This window comes from Myotis daubentonii, chromosome 8 (genome assembly GCF_963259705.1).
Source record: "Myotis daubentonii chromosome 8, mMyoDau2.1, whole genome shotgun sequence".
In the NCBI taxonomy this organism is placed as follows: domain Eukaryota; kingdom Metazoa; phylum Chordata; class Mammalia; order Chiroptera; family Vespertilionidae; genus Myotis; species Myotis daubentonii.
This window is the reverse complement of record NC_081847.1, coordinates 3,583,723-3,593,655: the sequence shown is the minus strand read 5'-3', so window position 1 is coordinate 3,593,655 and position 9,933 is coordinate 3,583,723.

Genomic DNA, 9,933 nt, shown 5'->3' with positions numbered 1-9,933 from the left:
TCTTGGGACCCCAAGAGAAGTCGGGGGCAGCAAGCACAGGGCTAGGACTGCCACCGGGAAACAGACGGTGAGTCTGGCTCTCAGCCAGGCCCTTGAGCCTGAGTCAAGGAACAGTGGGAAGCTGTACTTCTGTACGGAGACAGCCCAGCCCGGCGGAGGACAGGTGGGATCCTGTGCCCTGCAGTGTTCAAGGGGCCGTGGCGCAGGGCCTGGGGGTGTGGTGGAGGGTGGAGCAGCAGGAAGGCCAGGCTCCCCAAACTCGTTTACCAGACCTGCCTGGGCTGCGGGGAAGTGGGGGTGCCCGCATGGTGGCTCTGTGTCAGACGATGAAGCAAAGATGCTGAATTCGGAGGCCGGGGAGGCCAGGGCGGGAGCAGAAGGGGTGTAAATGGTATCGGCCCGTTTCCTGAGCGCTGTACACACCGTCGCTTTCATGACAGTCCAACTCTGACCACACCGTAAACAGTCCACTCTCCAGATGGGGAAACTGAGGCCCCAAAAGATCATGTCACCCTCCCAACTGCCCAGTGGAGGCGGAACCCAGGGTTCGAACTTTCTCTGAGGGCTGTGGATGCTGCACCCTCACCCCATGGGGACAAAGGACATGTCCTAGTAGTCCCGCTGTGCTCACTGTGCTGACCTTGACCTCATGGTGGGGCCCCTGGAAGGTAAGACTTTGAACTGGGGCCTCCATGGGCTCAGGTCTCTAGCAGGAGGGTGAGGAGGGCCGGGAGGGGCTGAGCCGCAGCGCCTGAAATTCCACCCAGACCTGCCTGACAGGCGCCTCTTCCCTCCAACACCTGTGGTGGCCGTGGGCCGCGGGCTGTGGGCTGGGCCAACGCCCATAAAGGAGGCGCCCAAGGGAGCCCTTGGTGTCATGGGCCGGGAGAAGCCTGTGTGGGCTCTGGGTCCAAGCAAGAGGCAAACATTGATCCTGAAGAGGTCACTGTGGTGCCCTCTGTTGGGTGCCACCCCTGCCCCGCCAGGCTCCTCTTTGTGCCCCAAACTGCCCTGCCAACCCTCCCGGCTGCTTCTCTCAGGGTCCCCAAAGGACAGCAGGAGACAACCTGCATGCTGGGCAGGGGAACAGCAGGGACAAGGGCCCTGGGGCAGGCCTGTGCGGGTTGCTGACAGCAAAGTTGGAGTCTCCTGTCTGCACACATAGCCCAGGGCCACCCAGCCCGTGCGGCAGTGCCATGGGGACAGTGTGACTTTCCCAGGAGGGCAGGTGACCGAGTGCATTGTCTGAGGCGAAGTGGACAGTCAGCCTCCAGGGGCACTGTGGGTAGCATGGCCCTGGGTTGTAGCTTCCTGCTGGGAGGTCAGCAGGCCTCCCTATCATGCGGCTCTGTGTCTGCCAGGAGTGCCCAGGGCAGTGGGGGCTGGGGGTGCAGAGAACTCTGGAGGCCTGTGCACAGGAGAGGTTGGCCTGAGATGCTCTCGGGGGTGGGGCTTGGAAGCAAAGACCTGAGTTGTGCTCCTTAGGGCCCCAGACAGGCCAGGGCTCCCCAGCCCTCCACCTCTGGATGCCCAGGCTGCAAGGTTTCTGCTGGGGCTGAGCCCCTGGAAGGGCAGGTGGGAGGGAAGGGCAGGTGGGCCGGCCATGCTGAGTCAGCCAGGCCAGATCGATAAAGACATGGGGGTCCAAGCCATAAGCCTACAGCCCTGGTAGCGACCCTGTCCTACCTTTACCTTCTGTGCAAACTTGGGCTAGTGGTTTTACCTCTCAGAGCCTCAGTTTCCTCATCTGGAGGTAACACTACCCTTCGTATCAGGGACTGTGAGGCTCCTTCCCAGTAACACATGCCCAGGGGACACCCGTCCAGGTTAGATATGTCCAGGGGACACCCGTCCAGGTTAGATATGTCCAGGGGACGCCCGTCCAGCTGAGACGTGCTCAGCCCAAGGCCTGGCTGGAGACCCTGCGTCCCCGCCCGCAGTCTTCTGATAGCGCCTCCCTCACATGCGGCCCCAGGCACTGCCATTTCTGCTTACAGGACCCCCTCTCCTCTTGGGCCAGTTCAGGTCCCATTGCCACGAAGGCCCTTTGCAGGAGGACACCGCCCCCCGCCCCAATTCAGAAATCTGTAGCGATGGTGCAGACTGTATAGACACTTCAGGCCACTGAGTCTTGGTGGCTGTGCCCAGGCAGGTGCCATCTGGCCCCGCCGCGGGAGGCACTGAGGCCCCCACTGCAGCCCCAGCCTGGACTGGGCTGTCAGGGTGAGCGGCAGAGCCCCAGGGGTGTGGTTTCTGGCCCTGGCTCCTCGCCCCTCGCTGCCTCCCTGGCTGGGGCAGTCCTGCTTCAGCAGCCCTCGATGCCGGAGCACTGTGGCCGGCCCGTACGCTGCTCCTTCGCCATCGGTCTGTCTGTCTGTCCACCTACCCGCAAAACAACCATGATGATGCTGCAGTAGCAGCAGCTGCTGCTTCCTCATGCCCACTGTGCCAAGCATGGTGCCAGGGCTCTACATGCTTGCAGGGCACTAAAAACGATCCCAAAGCTTCTCTGAAGGAGTGTGGAGAGGTCACTGGATGTACCGTCCCCAAGTGACGGACCCTGACCTCCTGCTGGGCCTGCAAGGGGCCAGGCACGCCGTCGGAGCCCACTGCACGTGCGGCATGGGGATTTATGCACCCACTGCGTGCCCAGGCTCGGGGCGTGCGGCCATCTGAGGAGGTGCTCATTGGCCGCTCCACCGGCTCCGGCCCTGAGTCCTTGTCCACCCTCTGAGGGGGCCTCTGCGCGGCCGGGCAGTCACTCACCTGGGTGAGCCTCAGGGTCCCTCTCCACACAGACAGAGGTGAGCTCTGTCCCTTGCTCCTGGAGGGGGGGTCTCTGCCACCTCAAGCTGTCAGGACTCCTCAAACACAGTGGTCAGGGGCCAGTCTGGGAGCCCCCACATGCCAGCACCCTATAGGTGCTCCATGCTGTGGCTCACTGGGTCTCATGCTTGCCCATGGAGTGGCCACGCCAACCCTGTTTATAGAGGAGCAAGAGAGGTTCACAAGGACACAGCCAGGGCAGAAATGGGGCCTCCTAATGACCCCTGGGCCAGCTCAGGGTGGAAGGTCGTCCAGGGAAGTTTCTAACGTCACCAGACACATAGACCCGTGACACACATGCACGCCTGATGCCCACACCCACACACGGATCCTAATAACATCCTAACACATGTTAGAGCACATCCCAACACGAGTGCCACACACACATGTGCTCCCCTCAGCCACCTCCCCCGCCACGCACCCAGCACTGCCCTGGCCCAGGGAGAGCTGCACAGGAGTGTGCATGATGCACGTGTGCACACATAGTTGTGCATCCCACAGGCGCATGCACACGTGCACAGAGGAGCAGGACAGGGTGCTTCCAGGTGGGCTGAGGCTGCTTCTTGGCTCAGGTAACTGTGGGCCTTGCAACCTGACTTCCAGGGCATGGGCTACCTGCTGCACCCCTGAGGCCTCACTGGGGGAGGCTGAGCAGGACCCATGGCCCCCAGGAGGCGTCCCCAGAGACACCAAGGTCAGGGCAGCCCTGTCCCACAGCCCCGTGCCCCTCCTCACCCCCAGGGCTTCACCCCGCCCATGAGGACTCAGCTGTGGGGCAGATCCAGGATGAGGTGCCTGGCCAGCTGCCCATTCCCGGTGCCCCAGACCCTCACTCCCAGTCATGACTCTGCACCCTGCCCCTGGCCAGGAAGCTCACTGGGCCCCCTTCCCCCTGGACGAGGCACCTCAGAACAGGTGGCTGCACCCCTCTTACCAGCCTGGCCAGCCCACCTCCTGCCCAGCAAGCAGGGGCTGGGGTGCCTTGGGTGACCCCACAGTGACCCCAGCCCCTCCCCTGCCTCCAGCTGCTGGCGCTGTGGGGTCCCGGGCCCCGGGTACTCACATGGCCCCTCGCCCGCCTGTGTTGACCTCCGCGGACCTTCCTGCCCGAGATGGAGGCAGCAATGTGTGAAGCTGCACAGGCAGCAAGACGCAACTTGGCCAAACCCGCTGGGCAGGTTCTGGGCTCGCCTTGCCAGGAGCAGAAAGGAGGCAGGGCCAAAGCCGCCCAACAGGCTCTGCCATTGCAGAAAGTGGTGGAACAGGTCGGGTCTGACCCCACATAGAGCTGGGATTGTTTCTCCGTAACACATGGCCCACACCTCTGGCCAGTTAACAAGGAGACTCTGGGGCCTCCAACGTGGAGGGGGGGCGGGCAGGAGGCAGCTGGCCCCTCTCTTGTGGCCTTGGTGCAGGTGGGCAGCAGGGCCCCTCCTCCTCACATCCTGGCTGGCAGAGGGCTCACCTTTCTGGCCTCGGGTTCCCTGTCTGCAGACTGAGGATAAGGAGACAGGGCTTGTTCCCATGGGAGCTCCGGGGACGGAAATCTGGAGCTGCCATTGGAAGTGGCCCCACTGGGTCTGGGGGCTGCCCTGCCCAGTGGTGCCCCTCTGGCTCTCGCTGAGGACAGCAGTCAGGCCTAGGAGTGGGGCAAGTTGGGTGGCCCGGTGGGGATGGGCCCAGGGGTTCTGCTCGGGTGTGGAAGGGGGTGGCATGTGGTTTACATGTTTGTTCTGTGCTCAGGGACCTTGTGGCCCCACTCACACAGCAAAGAGCTGGCCTCTGAGGGCTGCGGCCTCCCCATGCTGCTGCCCCTGCACCCCTGCCCCAGGCCCCATGCCACCCTCCACCCGCTCCCTGCACATACCCCCACACTGCCCTCCCTGCCCCAAGTGCCCACACCTCCTTCATCCCCACCCCAAGCTCCTCCCTTCACACCCCTCCAACTCCCCCCACCCTCACCAGCTCGGAGCTCCCAGGGCTCAGAGGAGGACCAGGTGAGGTCCCAGAGGGACTTCCTGCTGCCAGGGCGGCCGGGGCTCTGGGAGGGAGCAGAGTCAGCGTAGAGCTCTTCGGGTGTTCCTGCGTGACGCCCCCCGCTGGCTGCCCTGTGAGAGGATCTGTGCGCAGGCCGGAGACGTTTTCATGTGCTTGCGTGTGCTTGCGTGTGCACTGCATAAGGGAGTGATGTGGCAGTGTGTGTACAGCCTGATGTATGGGGGCCTCCCCACGGCTTGTGCCAGGTCACACCCTCCACCCCAGACATGTGCAGACGCTGAATATCCGATGCTCATTCGTGCACACATACATGCAACAGGTGCTCACTGAGTGCTGCACAGTCAGGCAGGTGTGTGACCAGCCACTGAGGTCGCACTGCTCCTCTGTTGTGGGACCAGCCAGGGTACAGGTGAGACGGCCAATGCAGCAACCTTAGATCTCACCTGGCGTGTTCATCTGGCAGCTATTTACAGAGCGCCCACTGTGCGCAGGCCCTGGTGATACAGAACAGAGGTCCCTGTTTACAGAGCGCCCACTGTGCGCAGGCCCTGGTGATACAGAACAGAGGTCCCTGTTTACAGAGCGCCCACTGTGCGCAGGCCCTGGTGATACAGAACAGAGGTCCCTGTTTACAGAGCGCCCACTGTGCGCAGGCCCTGGTGATGAGGGTGCCCTGAGATGGAGCGCAGGACAGGGGGGAGGAGTGAGTGGGGGACACAGTGGGGGAACAGAGAGGGTGAAGCCACCTGGCTGGAGAGTGCCTGTGGGGATGGGAGTGACCAGGGGTCCACAATCATGCCTGTGGCTGGCCAGGGAACAGGTGACACTACTGGGCCAGCCAGCGGCTGGAGGGACACCAGGTCAGCATTGTCAGCCTCTGAGAGCCCTGAGCAGAGGGAGGGGAAAACACTAGAGAGGGGAGGATGGCCGCTGCGGGGGGGGCGAGGGGCCGGGGGTGGTGCATGTGGGTGTTGCAGCTTCCCACAGTCCCGCCTGGCTGCCCCGTGGGCCACTCACCTATTTGCTCACACAGCCATCCAAGGACTACTTCTCTGCTGTACGCTTGGCTCTGAGCACATGCATGGTGGTGACTGTGCCCAATTTTTTGACCTCCTGCTTGGTAGCCTGTCAGAATCAGACATACAGTGGTGCTCTCTGAGCCTGTTTACTCACCTGTAACCCAAAGACAGAGTTTCCTACTTTGCAGAGTCGATGTGAGGATTAAATGAGATTGTATCTTGCATGTATTCATGCCTTCATTCACTCCTTTTGTTTGTTGAAGCCCAGGATGCTGGGTGCTGGGGAGTGGGACGCACTAACCAGGCAGCACCCCCTCTCAGACATCACCCGGCAGCCTCAGGGTGACCGCCTGAATGACACCACAGGCCGTGGCTTCACCACCAGCGAGCCCAGGGTCAGGGTCTGCTCCACACCCGACCGTCAGCTGGAGACCAAGGCCCAAGTGGGCTGGGGGGCACCTGCCAGGGGTGCAGGGGGCTAGGAGCAGCTCCCCAAATCCAGTCCAGAGCTCCCCAAACCCGGACCAGGCAGTTCTCCTGCATGTGAGGGGCTAGGGCTTGGAGCCTGGGAAGGGTCTGTGCCCCAGGGCGTCTCCTGGAACAGCTGGAGGCAGAAGTGCCCAGGGATCCGCAGTCTGGCTTTTACCCGGGGCGGGGCGGGGTGGGGTGGGGCGGGAGATAAGGCTTCAAAGGCACCTGCTAAGGCACCTTTAGGAGCCAGGCCTGTCCCACTGCTTAGCGACTGTTTGTGTTGCTGGATTGATAGATGGGGGTGTGGGCAGCGGCCAGGCCAGGCCAGCCCTGAACCCTGGCTCCCAGATAAATGGGTCACCTATTAATATGGCCTTGCAGAGTGGCCTGAGGGGCAAGACTGCCGCCCTCCATGTCTGGGGCCTCTGTCCCCACCTCACCGGCTCCTGATGGCCAGGGACGGGGCCAGACTGCAGCTTGGAGTTGGCCCAGTCTGGCAGTGGGAGGGGCAGGGGGCCTTGGGATGTCCTTGCGGGGGGGGAGGCACCCCCACATGGCCTCAACACAAGGCACCCTTTTCTGAAAAGTACACTTTGATAGCACAGCAGGGCGAGGATGGCTGCCTTCAGAGCACTACACCGTCACAGGCGAGGCCACGGGCCCTTTATGGTCGCTTCCACGCCTCCCGGTCACCTCGCTGTGCGGCCTCTGTCTCCTCCCAAGTCCTTCTCTGCATGACCCTCTACCTGTGCCTTCAACCCTGTCCAGTGGACAGTCCGGGGCACTCGGCACACTCACGAGCGTGCGCAGCGTCTCCACTGTCGGACCCAGGACACTGTCGGACCCAGACCCCAAGGAGACTGCGTGCTGGGCAGCTGTGGCTCCCTCTGCACAAGCCATGGCAGCAGCCACGCTGCTCTGTCTCCGCGGACCTGCGTCTTGCAGTCACTGCATGGAGTGGACTCACATGTGTGGTCTCTGTCCGGCTTTGTTCCCTGAGCACCATGTTTTTGAAGTTTGCCCACTTTGTGGCGTGAGCCAGTCCTTCCTCCCTTTCGAAGGCTGAGTAATATTCCGTCGTGCGGAGGGGCCACATGGTGCTCACCGTCCTCTGTCGGTGGGCACTTGGGGTGTTTCCACCTTTTGGCTGCTGTGAACATGTGTGGACCAGCCTGTGAGCACCTGCTCTCAGTCCTCTCGGGCGTACACCCGGGTGGGCGGGCTGGGCCCCGGCGACTCTGTGTGACTGCCTGTGGGACTGCCGGCGGCTTTGGCGATTTAATTGCTCAGCCTGTGAGAACCAGGATGGCGAGTCCTGCACGGCTGCTGGTGGAGTCATCAGGGTTCTTGCTAGAACCTGGGCTGCGGGGGAGCCGGCGGCAAAGGAGCCGGCCGGGCCCTCGGGGGTCTTGAGGGAGAGAGTAAGGAACTGGGTGAGAGGAGAGGAGAGGTCAGGAGGAGGCCACCTGGGCGGGGATCAGGATGAGGACAGTGGGTGCAGAGCTGAAGGCAGCACTGACACTCAGTAATCAAGAGAAAGAACGTATTTTGGGGGTATGCTTTTGTTAAAATTTTAATGGAGAAAATTGTGGAGTCACAGGCAGCTGCAAGAAATATATAGGGGGCCCTGTGTGATCTTTTTATAAAAGGTGTCGCCCCAGCGATGGCATGTTACCCAAATTCGTATGTGAGAGAGCATGTGCATGCGCTAAATTCTACATGTTTTATTTCCTCCTACAGGGTCAAGACAGCACGTTCCCAGCACCCTCCTGGGACCTTTGCCTCCCCCTTTTACAGCCACACCACCTCCCTGCTTCCCTGTCGCTACACCTGCAGCCACTGCTCTGTTCTCCATTTCTGAAATTCTCATTCCAAAAATATCAGCTGCAGGGACCGCGCCGTAGGTAGCCATCTGGGCCTCGCTTTTCTGCTCAGGTCATTACGTGTCTGTTCACTTGCTTCTTCCCCGTGGCTGCTGAGCAGAGCGCCATGGTGGGACGGACCCCCCACTGAAGAGGTGTCCACGTAAAGTGTGGTGAACACTCGTGGACAGGTTTTTGTGTGGGTGAAGTTTCATCTCTGTGGATCCATGCTGTGTGCAGCCACTGGGGCCTATGGCAGTTGCATGTTTAGCATGTAAATAATTGCCAATATTTTAATGCAATATTTTAAAAGAGCAAAATCTTCCCTGGCCGGGTGCTCAGTTGGTTGGAGCATCATCCCCATACACCAAAAAGTTGTGGTTTTGATTCCTGGTAAGGGCACATACCTAGGTTACAGGTTTGATTCCTGGTTGGGGCATGTATGGGAGGCAACCAATTGATATTTATCTAATATCAATCTCTCTCTCTCTCTCTCTCTCTCTCTCTCTCTCTCTCTCTCAAATTATAAAAACATATCCTTAGGTGAGGATAAAAAAGATCAAAGCCAATAGAAAAACCTGCAATGAACAAAATATCAAAATTTTAAATAAAGTCAAGACTAGGATGAGGGGAGCAAAGAGCTCACACTCGGGGGTGTGCAAGCACAGGGTGGAATCTTTTCAGTGCTGCATAATACCCCCTGTCTGGGTGGACCACGGTGATTCACCCACCCACCTGCGGAAGGACGCCTGGGCTGCTTCCCGTCCTGTCAATCAAGAACACAGCTGCTGTAAACGTCGGTGGGCAGGTTTGTTTATTTTAATTATATATATATATATATATATATATATATATATATATATATATATATATATATATATATATATATTGATTTCAGAGAGAGGAAGGGAGAAGAAGAGATAGAAACATCAATGATGGGAGAAAATTATTGATTGGCTGTTTTCTGTGGATTGAGCCTGAAACCAGGGCATGTGCCCTGACTGGGAATCAAACCATAACCTCCCAGTTCATGGGTCAATACTCAACCACTTAGCCACACCGGCCAGGCTAAAATAATTTTCATAAGAGTTTATTTAAGCCAAACTGATGACGGATGCTGGAGAGCAAGGTCTCAAATGTTCCCAGGTTTTGGGTGGACATCAGCTTTCAGCTCCTTTGGGTAAATAGCAGGGAGTGTGACTGCTGGGTCCCACGAGTCTGTTCAGTTTGGTAAGAGACCACCCAGCTGTCTTCCAAAGTGGCTGCGCCCCTGCCTTCCCACCAGCAGTGAAGGGGGTTCCCGCTGCTCCGCTCCTCGCCGGCACTTGGTGTTGTCAGTGCTCTGGGTTTTGGCCGTTCTGACGGGTGTGCAGTGGGATCTCATTGTTTCATTTCCGTTTCCCTGATGACTAGGACGCGGAGCATCTTTTCATTTGCTTACCCGTCATCTGTGTATCTATTTGGTGAGGGGTCTGGGAAGGTCTGGGCCCATTTTTAATCGGGTTCATTGTTTTTTTTCTGGGCTTAGAATTATTTGTATCTTTTGGAGAACAGTCCTGCATCAGATATGTCTTTTGCAACTACCTCTCCTCTCCGTGGTTGTCTTCTCATTTTCTCGGTATTGTTTTTGTAGAGCAGAAGTGTTTTTTATTTATTTTTTATTTTATTTATTTTTAAAAAAATATGTTTTATAGATTTTTTACAGAGAGGAAGGGAGAGGGACAGAGAGCTAGAAACATCGATGAGAGAGAAACATC